Genomic DNA, 14,404 nt, shown 5'->3' on the forward strand with positions numbered 1-14,404 from the left:
GAGAAGCCTAAGTGATATTTACATTCACCTGGAACTGCCTAATTTATTATGTATTGTCCAGATTTCCTGCCAATCATTTCATAGCGCTACCATTCTCATCTGTGTCAACAGGCACTCCCCACTCACCAACTACTCCATCCACCTTCACATTCCCTACTTTTCCATTCATGTCACCAATCAAAAACACTCCCTCATTCCCTTTCAAACTTTTCCATGCTCACTTCAACATTTGTCCAGAACTCTGCTCTCACTCTGATTGCACGATCTTGCATTGGCACATACTGTACACGCACACAATCACCCACACTTGTAGTCCAACTTTCAGTCTTACCCACACAATCCTTGAGCCAACTGATCCATACTCTCTTATATTCTCCTTCCATCTGTTACTCACAACAATACACATTCTATTCTTTTGCCCTCTCATTCTCACCTACTGCTGCACATATACCCCATCCATACTACCATTCTCTCACACTCTAACCTCACCATTTAGTTTCAGTTAATCTACATACATCCACTTTCGCATCCTCAAGCACCTGGACAATCTCTCTCTGTTTCACCTCATCATTCGCACCCCTTACATTCCACGTCACCATCCAGATCATGTCCTTTGTACGGTCCTTTGTCGTCATGCATAGTCTGAATAATTTAGCTAGAATAGAGGCGAATTCTGGGGAACACTTTTTCAAAACAATTGGCGGAATTCCGTCTGGGCCTGCAGTTTTGTTGTTAAGTTGTCTAAGATGGATTTATCGTATCTTGTCCCTATTTTAAGTGGAACAGTTTGAGGAGAGTCAAGTTCTAGTACTTGGATGTTCTGGCTGACTTCCTGTATGGTAGAATTTCTGGCAAATGTACTGGCAAAGATATCTGCTTTCCCATGTGGGCCATTTGTAATGTTGCCATCTGAAGATTTAAGTGGGGGAATTGATGATAACTTGTTAAAGTTATCACTGAAAGAATTGAGAGCTGACCAGAACATTCTATTGTTAATAGCGTTATTAAGTAGTTCTGATGATTTTGAAGAAAGATTGATATGGCTTGATTTATAACGGTTTTTGCATGGTTTCTAGCAATTTTTAATTGAAAGAGTGATTCAGATGTTTTTGATTTTAAGTAAAAGTTATATGCTAATGACTCTTGGGCTGTTGCTCTGGCACAGTTGCCATCAAACCATTTTGAAGAGTTCGATCTTTTAGTGAACTGTTGACTTAGTATGAATAAATCCATACCAGCTAGCATTAAGTCGCAAATGTGGGACTCAGTAGAACTGGCATCACTAGAGATGAAAGACTGCCATGGAATGTCAGCAAGATAATTTCTAAATCCATTCCAGTTTGCCCTACCAGTGTGCCATTGGGTCACCCTGACAGGTTCAGAACGGGGACGTTTAGGGGGTTAACTAATGAGGCTTTGATGAGATTGTGGTCAGAGGATCCAAGTGGTGACAGTACCTCTATCCTGTATTGATCTGGATTATTTGTCAGGAACAGATCCAAGAGATGGGCATTATGGTCAGGATTATCTGATATTCTGGTTGGTTGCTTTACCAGCTGCTTGAGATTAAACGATTCTGCAAACATTTCGCACTCTAGACCAGGATCGTCAGTCCTGGCAGAATGCAATTAACATTCAACATTAGGTACGTTAAAATCACCCAAAATGGTAATTTCGGTGCTAAGGACAAGGTTAAGGTTACTCAAACTGTGTCGATATGGAGTCAAATACACTGGGTTCTGAAGAAGCACTGGGGGAGAGATAGACTATGCGGATATATTTGGTAATATTTAGACAGTTTAGTTTATACAATGAGTAATCAAAGCTGGATGAAGTGAAGTTTAAAATAGTGTCAACTGTATATTGATATTTGATATAACAACAGGTGCCACCCTTGTTATGGAACTTTGTGAGGAGATGGTAACCAGGAAAACGAAATGGGGATATTTCGGTAGAGGATGAGATTTAAGGTTCTGTGAGGAATAGGGCCAGAGAGGATATGGACTGTAGGAAGAAATAAACTGATGGTATAATTATTACCCTGTACAAAGGAAAAGGGGAAAAAGAAGTGTGTGGTAATCATAGGGGCATTTGTCTTCTTAGTATAATAGGAAAAGTGTATGGTAGGATACTTACAGACAGAGTTAGAGAAAGAACAGAGAAATTAGTTGGAGAAGAATAGGGAGGCTTTAGGAAGGGAAGAGGTTGTGTAGATCAGATATTCATTCTTAGATCTTTAGTGGAAAAGTTTCTAGAGAAGGGAAAGAAGTTGTATGCGGCTTTCATGGATTTGGAGAAAGCATATGACAGGGTGGATAGACAAGGATTGTGGAAAGTGTTAAGAATATATGGAGTAGATGGGAAGTTGTTGAATGCTGTGAAGAGTATGTACGATGGTGCGAAGGCTGCAGTGCGTGTGGATGGTGAACTAAGTGAATTTTTCTCTTTGAAAGTTGGTTTGAAACAGGGATGTGTCATGTCTCCATGGTTGTTCAATCTGTACATGGATGGGGTAATAAAAGAGGTACAAGGTAGGGTAGTGGATGTTGGAGTGGCCCTGGTGAGAGAGGATAGTGTTTGGAAACTCCCTGTACTGTTGTTTGCAGATGATACTGTGTTGTTGAGTGAAGACGAAGGGGAGCTGCAAGGCTTGGTGGATGAGTTTGAGAGAGTGTGTAAGAAACGGAACCTAAAGGTGAATGTAGGGAAGAGTAAAGTGATGGTCTTTGAGAGAGGTGAAGTTAGTGAATGTACAGCGAGGTTGGATGGTGAGGAATTGGAAAATGTGAGTACGTTTAAGTATTTGGGTAGTGTGATGAGTAAGGATGGAGGTTTGGAGGGTGAAGTGCTTGAAAGGGTACAGCAGGGAAGAAAGGTTGCTGGTTCTTTGAAAGCAGTGATAAGAAACAGGGAAGTGAGCATGGAAGTGAAAAAGTTACTACATGACAGTATTGTGATACCAGCTCTAACGTACGGAAGTGAAGCTTGGATATTGTTGGAAGGACACAAGTCAAGAGTGAGAGCAGTGGAAATGAGTTATTTAAGAGGAGCCTGTGGAGTCACGTGGAGAGACAGGCTGACGAATGAGGATATAAAGGAGCGTTGTGGTGTGGATGTGGATGTGATACGAAGCGTTATGAGGAACAGACTGAGGTGGTTTGGCCATGTGGAGAGGATGGAGGGTGAAAGACTGACGAAGAGAGTGTATGTGAGTGAGGTGGAGGGGGGAAGAGGGAGGGGAAGGCCGAGGATGAGATGGAGGGATGGGGTGGAGAGGTATATGATAGAGGGGGGTGTGAGTTGGGAGCAGGGCAGTGAAATGGCGGGGGACAGGGCGACTTGGAGGCGATTTGTTTGTGGCCACCCCAAACGGGATTGAGGCGTCTGGCAATAGATAGATAGATAGATAGATGATTATTAGCACACACACACACACACACAAAAATCACAATTGAGGATGGTGGAGAGGTTAGCTTGTGGCCAATTTTTCTAAGATCAAATTTCCATCCACCTTACATGTACATTGTGGTAGGTGGGGGCGCCCATCATCCACTCACTCAATGTAGAGTGATGCCATATGAGCTCTACACTGAGTGACAAGCCAAATGGTTTCCTGTACCCAGGAAACCATTTACTATACTGGGTGGTAACCATAAAACAGGGGTTTCTGGCAGGGTTAAGTGTCCCCCAGATTCCCCTATCCAAAATCACTTAATCATGGCAGTCGTTTCAGAGAGCCTCGTAGGGCCCTGTACCTGCCCAGGGCCCCAACAAAATGGGCAGACTCACGTGGCCATTTGGAATGTGAGAGGTGTGAATGAGGAGAGCAAGAGGATGGAAGTGGCGAATGTGTTCACGAGTGCGAGATATGCTGCAATGGCATTGTGTGAAACGAAGATGAAAGGGTGCGAAGTGGAGGAGTGGGAGGGTGTGAAATGTGTAAGATCGGGAATAAATGGGAGAGGAAGATGTAAGGAAGGAGTTGCTTTGTTGATGAGTGAGGTTTGGCAGAGTGGAATGAGAGACTGCAAATGTGTTAGCTCGAGGTGTATGTAAGTCAAGTTCAAGTTTCAGAATGTGAAAGTGGCAGTGATTGTAGCGTATGCACCGTGTGAGGACAGGAGTGAGAGAGAGAGAAAGACAGGTTTTGGGATGAGCTGGGTGAAGTAGTGGAAGAAATGCCCAGGAGCTATAAAGTGATCGTGATGGGGGATATGAACGGAAGAGTAGGCACTGGTCCAGAGGATGACATAATGGGTTGTTATGGAGTACCAGGAGAAAATGATAATGGAAATCGACTAAAGGATATGTGTCAGGAGAGGAGGTTGTGCATTTGTAGTTAGTATTTCAAACACAAAGATGCACATAAATATATATGGTATAGAGAAACTAGGATCGTGTTGAAGAAGCCTGACTGATTACGTGCTCGTAGAGAGGTCGATGATGGGAATGGTTGCTGATAGAAGGGCTGTGAGAGGACGATGTGGAGGTCTGTCAGATCATATGATTGTGGTATGAGTGATCAAGCTGAGAGGAGTGGGGTGGATCAAGAGAGAGAAGAGCAGTCAGGGTGAGAGACTGAAAGTTGAGAAGCTGAGGATCAAAGAAGTAGCAGATGATTACAGGACCAAAGTACAGGATGAGTTAGATTCAATGAACTGGAATGAATTGGATCTGGACAGCCTGTGCAATGCATAAAGGGATTGCTTAGTTAGGAATGCTAAAGAGGTGTGTGGTGTGGCAAGAGTATCAACAAAAAAGAAGGGTACGGCATGGTGTGATGAGGAGGTTAGGAGAGCGTTGGAGGAAAAGAGGAAGAAGTGGCTAAAGTGGTTACAGGATAGGGGTTCAGTTGAAATTAGAACTGAGTATATCGAGAGCAAGAAGCATGTAAAGAGACTAGTGAAGAGGAAAAAGAAGGAGGTAAATGATGATCTGGGAAGAAAAATGAATGCGAACTACTTTGAAAATAGGAATTTATTCTGGAAAGAGGGCTCTCCCTACTTGCTAAGGGGTCTTTGTATGCAGCATGTGTTAGGAGTGTAATGCTGTATGGCAGTGGGACCTGGGCAGTGAAGGAGGAAGATATTCGCCGGCTCAGACATACAGAAATGACAATGATTAGGTGGATGTGCAGTGCGTCCCTGCGTCCAAGGCCTGGAGGGGCTGGGTTAACAATGGAAGAGTTGAAAGGTAGGATGGGACTGGAGTGTATTGGTGTTGTGATGAGGAGAGGTAGATTGAGGTGGTTTGGACATGTGGAGAGGATGGGGGATGATAATTGGGTGAGGAAGATGAGAAGTGTTAATATTGGGGGTGGGGTTATGAGGGGTAGACCGAGAAAGACATGGGACGAGGTCATTAAGTGTGACCTTAGGGTTAAGGGACTGAACAGGGAGGCTGCAATGGATCGTGCAGCGTGGAGAGCCGCCATTAGGTGACCAAGGCCGACACATGCAAGCATGTTGGAGCCTTTAAAAACGAAAACGAAAACGAAAACGAAAGAGGTGTGGAAATGTAGAAGTGAAATTGGAAAGAACTGTGATAGTGTAAAGGATACAGGTGGTAGGTTACTAACCCATGGAGATGAAGTAAGGACCAGATGGAAAGAATATTTTGAAAGCCTGATGATTGTGAACAGAGAGAGCAGAGCGGCTGTAAACAGCATTGGTTCTGGGGGTGTGCAGAGAAGGAATGCAGTGCCAGGAGACGTGACACTCGCACAGGTGAAGAGCACTGTGAAACGGCTGAAAAATGTGAAAACAGCTGGGGTTGATGAGGTGTATGCAGAGATGCTTAAGTGTAGTGGAGAGAGTGGAATGAAGTGCTTGTTGGAGATGTGTAAGAAGGCATGGGGGAGTGAAACTGCCTGCAGAGAGGGAAAAGGCTGTGATTGTATCCCTGTACAAAAATAACAGGAGTGAAGTGAGTGCAAGAATTATCGTGGCATAAATTTATTGAGTGTGGTAGGGAAGGTATATGGAAGAATTATTATAGAGAAAGTGAGAGAGATATCAGAAGTCCTAGTGAGTGATGAACATGGTGGGTTTAGGAGAGGCAGAGGATGTGTGGATCAAGTATTCGCAGTGAGAGAGATAGTAGAGCAGGCTTGTGAGATGGACCATAAGGTGTTTATGGCATTCATGGATCTGGAAAAAGCATACGACAAAGTAAACAGAGAGGGATTGTGGAAAGTTTTGCGCATGTATGGTGTAGATGGTAAGCTGCTAGGTGCTGTCAAGAGTTTTTATGATGGTAGCGAAGCATGTGTAAGGGTTAATGGGCATCTAAGTGAATGGTTCACGATCGGTGTGGGCGTGCGACAAGGTTGTGTGATGTCCCCATGGTTGTTCAATATATACAGTATATGGATGGGGTGATGAGAGAAATGAAAACACTAGTGATGGAGAGAGGGATGGCGTTGGTAATGAATGGTGATGGATGGAATATCTCTAATTTGTTGTATGCTGATGATGCAGCACTGCTTGCAAGTACCGGACAGGAACTTGGAGGCTAATGCAGAGTTTTGCTAACGTCTGTGAGCGTCGTGCCTTGAGAGTAAATGTAGAGAAGAGTGAAGTGATGGTTATTGATTGAGATGGTGACTCACATTGTGATGTCACAGTGAGTGGAGAAAGACTGCAATTGGTGAGAGAGTTCAAATACTTGGGTACAGTGAAAGAAAAGAAAGGAAAATGTGCAAAAGAAGTTGAAAGTAGAGTGACATAAGGAAGAAAAATAGCTGGTGCAATGAAGGCCTTGATAAAAAACAGAGGCTTGAGTGTTGCAGCTGCACGAGGCTTACATTAGGGAGTGTTAGTGCCAACTCTAACATATGGATGTGAGACTATGGTGTGGCATGAAAATGAAAAGTCAAGAGTAAGAGCAGTGGAGATGGGACTGTTGAGGAATGTATTTGGAATACAGAGGGTGGATAGGATACGAAATAGTGTGATTCGTGAAAGATGTGGAGTGAGGAAGTCAGTGGACACCAGAATCGAGTGTCCTGAGATGGTCATGGGGAAAGAATGGATAACAATAGAATGGTGAAAAAGATATACCTGAGCGAATTTGAAGGAGGGAGGAGGCGAGGTAGGCCAAGGAGAAGATGGAGAGATATGGTGGATGAGTGTTTGAGGAAGAGAGGTTTGGAAGTCGGTTAGGTTAGGGAACTGATGAGAGATCGAGCTGGCTAGATGAATGTTGTGAGGAGAAATGCATGATCAGAGATTTTGGCACCCTTTGTGAGCATGGCAGTGTCCGGATTGACTCAACCGGATACGTTTATGTGAAACTACAGAATGTGGTGAATGTTTTTTGGCGTATCCGGTGGAGCCAGAATTCCGGGGGCTTGAATGATGAGTGAATGGAAGTGTGGCCTATTTGGATTGGGCAAGTTTGTGCTGTCTGGACACTGCTACTCCTCACCCTGCCCTTGGGTGGGAAAGGGGGTCCGGATGATGATGATGATGATGATGACTTACATGTACCAACCTCTTCTACTGATCTTTACAATTTCCTCCTAACAAGAAAAATGGAAACGAAGCGTAAGATGGTGATGGAGGGAGGGAGAGGGTGGGAAAGTGTGAGGATGAAGGTAAGGGAGTGAAAAGGCGAGAAAGAGAGTGGGAGTGTATGAGGCTGGCTCGATATTTAGGGTGAATGTGGGGGGATGCACGAGTGTACATGAGGAAAATAGTGTGTGAAAGGGTGAGAGAGAGAGAGAGAGAGAGAGAGAGAGAGAGAGAGAGAGAGAGAGAGAGAGAGAATTGGAGTGTCATACAGTATGTGCATAAGCTTAGGGTCAGTTTGTAAGAGTCAACGTGATAAATCCAAGACTTAGCATGGTTGAGAGAGTAAAATGGTGAGGAATAGAGTGGGACTGGATGGGGGAGTGTAAGAATGAGAATGTCTGCGGGAGTGTGTGAGGGTGGTGGTGGGGGAGTGAAGAAACAATAAAACAGGGTTGAATTGGAGGTTGAGGGTGAGGGGATGGAAGAGTGAGAGAGAGAGTGAGAGCATGTGAGGGTGAGGGAGATAGTGTACAGTTGAATATGAGGCACAGTACAAAGATGGGTAGTGAAAGACGGTGAGGTCAGTGTGACAAGAAAGTGAGGAAGAGAAAGGAAAAGGGGAGGAAAGAAGCGAGGTAACGTCGAGGGAGTTAATAATTTGGGATGAGCGGAGAATGGGGAAAGCAGATAAGAAATAGTGAAGTATAGTATGAAAGGGATGTAACAAGAAATGGATGTGGGTGGTAGAGGAGAGAGAATGAAGAAATGATGGAGAAATGAGGAGGGAGAGGAGTAAAGGATAGGTGCAGAGTGGAAGGGGTGAGGAAGAAGTGAAGTAGAGAAGGGGCGAGGAAGGTATAAGTGAGAGAGTGAAGGAGTGAAGGATGGAGAGTTCAGGGATGGAGGGAAGTAATGGGGAAGGTAAGGGGTGAGGGTGGGAGGGGTGGGGAAGGGAGAGGAGTGGTGGAGGAAAGAGGTGAGAAAGGGAAAGGGTGATCGAGGAAGAATGGTGAGGGAGAGAGAATGGTGAAGGAAAGAGAACGATGAGGGAGGGATGGTATAAAACAGGATTTTTCCGATCAGGGGGAGAATGGATTCCTAACTTTTCTGTGGGCTGGGAGGCATTCAGCATAACTAATGACCGTGGGGGAAGTGGTGTGACCCTGTGTTGTGGTGCAATAGTTGTTTTTATGGCAGAGGTGATGTGGCTATTGTGATGTGTTGTGGCTGTTGTGATGATGCGTCAGTTGGGATGATAAACTGGTTGTGGTCGTGGAGGTGTTATGGCTGTTGTTTAGCGGTGTGCTGTTAATTATGACGATAGGGTGGTGATAATTTTATAGGTGTGGTAGTTGGGTGAACAGTGGTGGTGGTGGTTGTAGCTGTCGTGGTTGTGGTTATGTGGTGGTGGTAGTGGTGAGGTGATGTGGCAGTTGTGGTGATGTTGTAGCCGTGGTTTTATGATGATGGCTGTTGTGTTGATGTAGTTGTTGGTATGATGGTGAGGTGTTAGGTGTGATGCAGTAGTGGCTGTGATAGTGTGGAGGCTGTGGTTGTTGTAGTCTGGACATAATTAATGAATTTAGGGACGTGCTTGAGCGACTGTTAGTTGTGGTGGTGCTGTTGTGGTTGTCGTGGTGGTTTAACAGTTGCTATATCATTGTGGTGGTAGCTGGCATGATGTAGCTCTCGCGATGTGTGGCTGTGGATAAACAATGGCGAGGGGTGAGGTTGTTGTGCCTCTTTGCTGTGGTAGTGCGGTTGGTGTGTTGCATTCATTATATCAGATTTGTAGTGACTATGGTTGTGATAATGTCGTGGTTGTAACTGCGGTTGTGATGGTGTGTTGGTTGTAACTGTGGTGGTGTAGTATTCAGGGCACAAATAATGACTGTGGGGATAGTGCTGATGGGGCATTCTGCTCTGCTGTTGTGGGTGTTGGCAGTGGTAGATGCTGTTATGATAACGTTGTTGTGGTACCTGTGGTAGCGGTGTGGTTGCTGTGGTGGTAGAGGTGGTGGGATGTCGGTGTTAGTGGTGCGGTTGTGGCAGTTGGTATGATAGTGTGGTATTGGAGTTCGGAAAGTTGAATCATTGGTGGATGCGATAGTTCTTATGATGGTGTGGCAGGGAATGTGTGCATACAGTGATACTGGTTAGACGTGATACGGTAGTTGTTATGGTAATGTGGCACTGGTGGTAGGAAAGTAGTTATAGTCTCAGATGTGGTATTTGTTATGACAATATAGTGGTGGATGTTGTGACAGTCGTGTAGTTGCTGCTGTGTAACTTCAATCTGCATGGCCGCGCAGACCCATCAATTGCAGGCAAGTAGTCGACCCTGCAGGATTGTCCCACGTGGTGAGCCGATGTTCCCATGTGACAAACAACGCCTCACCGTGGCATTATAGAAATTCTTATGACCGCCTGGTAGTAACTGTTGAAAGGTAACCAGTATAGTGGCTGTGGTAATTATGATGGTGTAGTTGTTGTGATAGTTGTAATGGCAACATGAGTGCAGTTTGAGGAAAGTAGTGGTAGTGTGGTAGTGCTGGTCGTGGCAGTTGTTATGATGGTGTGATGTTGATGATGGAATGGTAGTTTGGGGTAGTTGTGGTAGTTTTTGCGATGGTTCTTGTGGTAGTAGGAAAGATGATGCGGTGAGGGAAAGTAGTGAACGTGGTTTTTAAAAACTTTTATAGTACTTTGGCGGCAGCTGTGAGGTGCTGCGGTTGTGGTAATGGTAATGATGTGTTACTGGTTGTGCCAGGGAATGTGTGGTGTAATTTCGTGATGTGGTGGTAATAGTGGCAATGTAGTTACTGTGGTAGTTTTGGTAGTGGCTGGCTGGTGTGGTAATAGTTTTGGTAGCGGCTGGTGTGGTGGTGGTTTTGTTAGTGGTTGATGTGGTGGTAGTGACAATTGGTTGTTGTGTTGAAACAGTAACTGCAGTGAAACTGTGGTGGATGTGTTGGTGTATGTAATAGCTGGAATTGTGAGACTAGCAGTTTTTCGATAATTTGTTTGTTATCTTTAGGTGATCGTGGTGATGATGCAATGGTTATGACGGCATTGTTGTACTGGCGGATATGTGATGGTAAAAAAGATGGTGAAGATGTGATGGTCATGTGTTAGTAATGACTGTTGTGGTGTGGTGGTTCTGGTGTTGTAGTGTTGACTGTGATAGTGTGGTTGTCAGTATGATGTGTCATAGTAATGGCTGCTGGAATATAAGTAATAAAAATATTAGTCTGTGAAGCTGATAAAAACATGTTTTTGTAGGACATGCTCGCTTTTACTATAAAGAGGATGAATCTAGGGCAAGCTATTTTTGGGGAAAAATAATGAAGAATTGTTCTCACACTGAAAACATTGTTTACTGAGGAGATATAAAAATGTTAGCTCACTTTGTATCATCTTCAGTTATTTTTTATTATTATAATTTCTGAAACTTAGCTCTTTCCGCCTCTTCATCACACCTTTGGTATCCTGTCTTTGAGTTTTTAAGTCAGATTACCTATATACTGTACTAATCCGGTTACCGGTAGACTCAGTAGCCTACTGATATTTCGGTTTTAAGGGGCTACACACGTTTTCCATTGGCTCTGTCAGCCTATATGACAATTCTTCAGTTATTTATCACGCATAATTATATTTTAATATCAAAATTCTTCTTTAGCCTATTTGTATCTTTTATTCATTGACATATTTTGTATCCTCAAAATTCAAAATAACTCTTGAATATATGAATAATCGCCAAGGAAATAGTGTTCCAGAGTCTCCTCGGGCACTTAAATTACGGCTCATACGGCCATCCGCAGCCTCCAGCAGTATCACCGTGGTCTGGGAAATTACATGTGTGATCCAGTTGCACCCCAGCTGTCAGCCCGCCACACCTGAGTTTAACGAGGGTCACAATCGTAGCTCAGGTCTGGACCAGGTGACTGCCAGCACGCAGGTCGGGGACGAGGGCAATGTTAGGGGATACATAACAGTATGCCTGAGGATACATACGGTAGTGCTTAAAGATGCACTGCGTGGTATGGAGAGCTAATAGGACGGTGTAAGCGGATATATAGAGTGGCGTTAGAGGATACATGGGATTGTGTTTGGGGATATGCGGAGGACGGTAGTGGTGGTGTTGAATGACACATGAGAATTGTGGTGATGTTGAGAAGTACAGAGCGCAGTGTTAGGGAATATATAGGATATTGTTGGCATATTGATGCAGCAAGTTAATGAAATGAGAGTACCGTTAAGTCTTTGTTTTGTTGATTTTGAAAAGGCTTTTGATAGTGTTTCGAGAGAGACTATGGGGAAGATCATGAGACATTATGGAATACCAGAGGAGTTTGTGAGGGTCATTATGAACATGCATGAGGACACATTTTGTAAAGTGATGGTTGATGGTTGTCTGAGTGATTCGTTTGAAGTCAAGTCCGGAGTAATTCAAGGTGGTGTTCTATCGCCTTTACTATTTATATTGGTCATTGATTACATTATGAAACGCGTTGGAACAGAAACCGGTGCAGGTATACTTTGGGGAGAGAACAGGAAACTTTTGGATTTAGATTATGCAGATGATATAGTTTTGATTTGTGATGGGCCAGAAGAGATGCAGAGAGTGTTGGACTGTTTGGTGAGTGAAGGTCGCAAGGTGGGTTTGGTTATTAATTGTGGAAAAACTGAAATAATCAATATGAATATGGAAAATGCACAGGAATGTGTAATTGGAGGTATGGTTGTAAAGCAAGTTGATAGGTTTAAATATTTAGGTACTTACTTAGCCAAGGATGGTTCTTTGAACTTTGAATTCGAGGAAAGGTTAAAGAAGGCTAATCAGGCAATGGGAATGCTTAAAAATATTTGGAATAATAACAATTTCTCTGTGCATACAAAAATCAAATTTATAAGGTAATGGTTAGGAGTATCTTAATTTATGGACACGAGTCTTGGTACAGCACAGTGACTATGGAAAATAAATTCTTGGTGTTTGAAAATAAAGCACTTAGAAGAATATTAGGAGTTAAGTGGTGGGAAAGGATACCAAATAGTAGAATTAGAGAAATAACGGGAGTGCAGCCGATCGATGAATATGTTAGATTCTCACGATGGAAGTGGCTAGGACATGTGTATAGGAGACAGGGAATAGTACGAGGTACACCAGGGTGGGTGGCACTTGGTAGGAAAGGTAGAGGAAGGCCAAAAGAGACGTGGGTGAGGACAATGAGACGGGAAGCTGGAGATGAGTGCTGGGGAGATCTTGAGGAGTTAGCACAAGATAGGATGTGGTGGTGTGAGTTCATCGAGGCCCTATGCATCCCCGAGGGTGCCACAGGAAATGATTGATAGATAGGATGCTGGTAGGGGATGCATAGCCTGATGTCCGTTAGGGCATACAAAGGACAGCTTTATAGAACACATAGAATGGTGTTGGGGAATGCATGGACTGGTGTTAAAAGGTACACAGGAAAAAGTTAGAGGATATTTAGGGTGCTATTACAGGATACATGATGATGAGAATACACAGGAAGATGCTAGTGTCAGGGAATATACAAAACGGTGTTAGGGAGATACACAGGATGGTGGTGATACGTAGAATGGTGGAAGTGTTAAGGTAGGTATACCATGGCGTGTGTGTGTGTGTGTGTGTGTGTGTGTGTGTGTGTGTGTGTGTGTGTGTTGTGGGAAGGGGAGAACAGGCTTTTCCAGGTCCCCCTTCCTATTCCCGCCACCTGCAGTGACCTTTCTGGACACGCCGGGAATAAATACAGAGGTGGTACGCTTCCTCCCCCAACCCAAGGGACATATTTATCGGCCGGAAAAATGGGGTGTCGGTGCTGGGAAGGCGTTACCATTTCACGCGACATCCAGTGAAGAGTATTTCCCGTCATTAATATTATGAAGCCAGAGTTTCACAGGATTTGTAGCTTAGTGGTTAGTTTTGCAAGCATGAAATCTGCCGGTGTCAAGGACATTTCTAACGTTTAGTTTGTTTTAATCAATTAATTACGCCCATGGGGCGACATACCTAGTAACTGGACCACGAGGCCAAGTGTTATTTACAGAGGAACTCGTTTCTCGCAGGGCACTCTGTTATGTTACACAGATATATTGGAGTTTACATTACAGGAGTTATCATCCACCAAAGCATTCTGTACAGAGGAACTCATGTCTCGCAGGGCACACTGTTTTGTTACATAGCTATATTGGAGTTTACAGTACAGGCGGTAACATCCGCCAAAGTGTGGATGTTGCACGAAAATGATATCTAAATGATTGTCCGTGAGTAGATAAACCCTGTTCGCTCAGATTTGATAACTGGGTGGACACAAAGTTTAGCTGGTAACGGTGGGCACATACAGGTGAAGGGCGTGCGTGGAGCAGGGAGTCACTGGTTACCGACAACAATGACTAGCCACCGGGGGAATATCTCCGGCCAGATGGTGGCGATCCAGCACCAGTTAGACTGCTTTAATAGCCTAGCCTACTTTTTGATTGCCATCTATTGGTTTACTTATAGTCAACCTGATCAAGGAACTGCATTAATTAGGATAAATCTAAAATATTTCTTGATATTTTATGATTATCAGACGTAATTACCGCTGGTTAAGACTTGGAAATCTGACAATTGTTATAACTCTTCTTTGGCTCATCCACCTGCTCTGTTAACGCCGTACCCTACCTGTTCACGATACCTGTTAAGTCTATTATATCATACTATTAAATGTGCAAATAAATAGTTAGCGGTCTCCATCAGTTAATTTTCCAAGCTAATTCTGAGTCCATATGATAGTTTTCATGCTATTCAAAAAACATACACCCGAGAGAGAGAGAGAGAGAGAGAGAGAGAGAGAGAGAGAGAGAGAGAGGTTATCTTTTCATTAGGA

The sequence above is a fragment of the Coenobita brevimanus genome, chromosome 52, assembly GCF_032717465.1.
Source record: "Coenobita brevimanus isolate Jiangsu-jjx chromosome 52, ASM3271746v2, whole genome shotgun sequence".
NCBI lineage: Eukaryota > Metazoa > Arthropoda > Malacostraca > Decapoda > Coenobitidae > Coenobita > Coenobita brevimanus.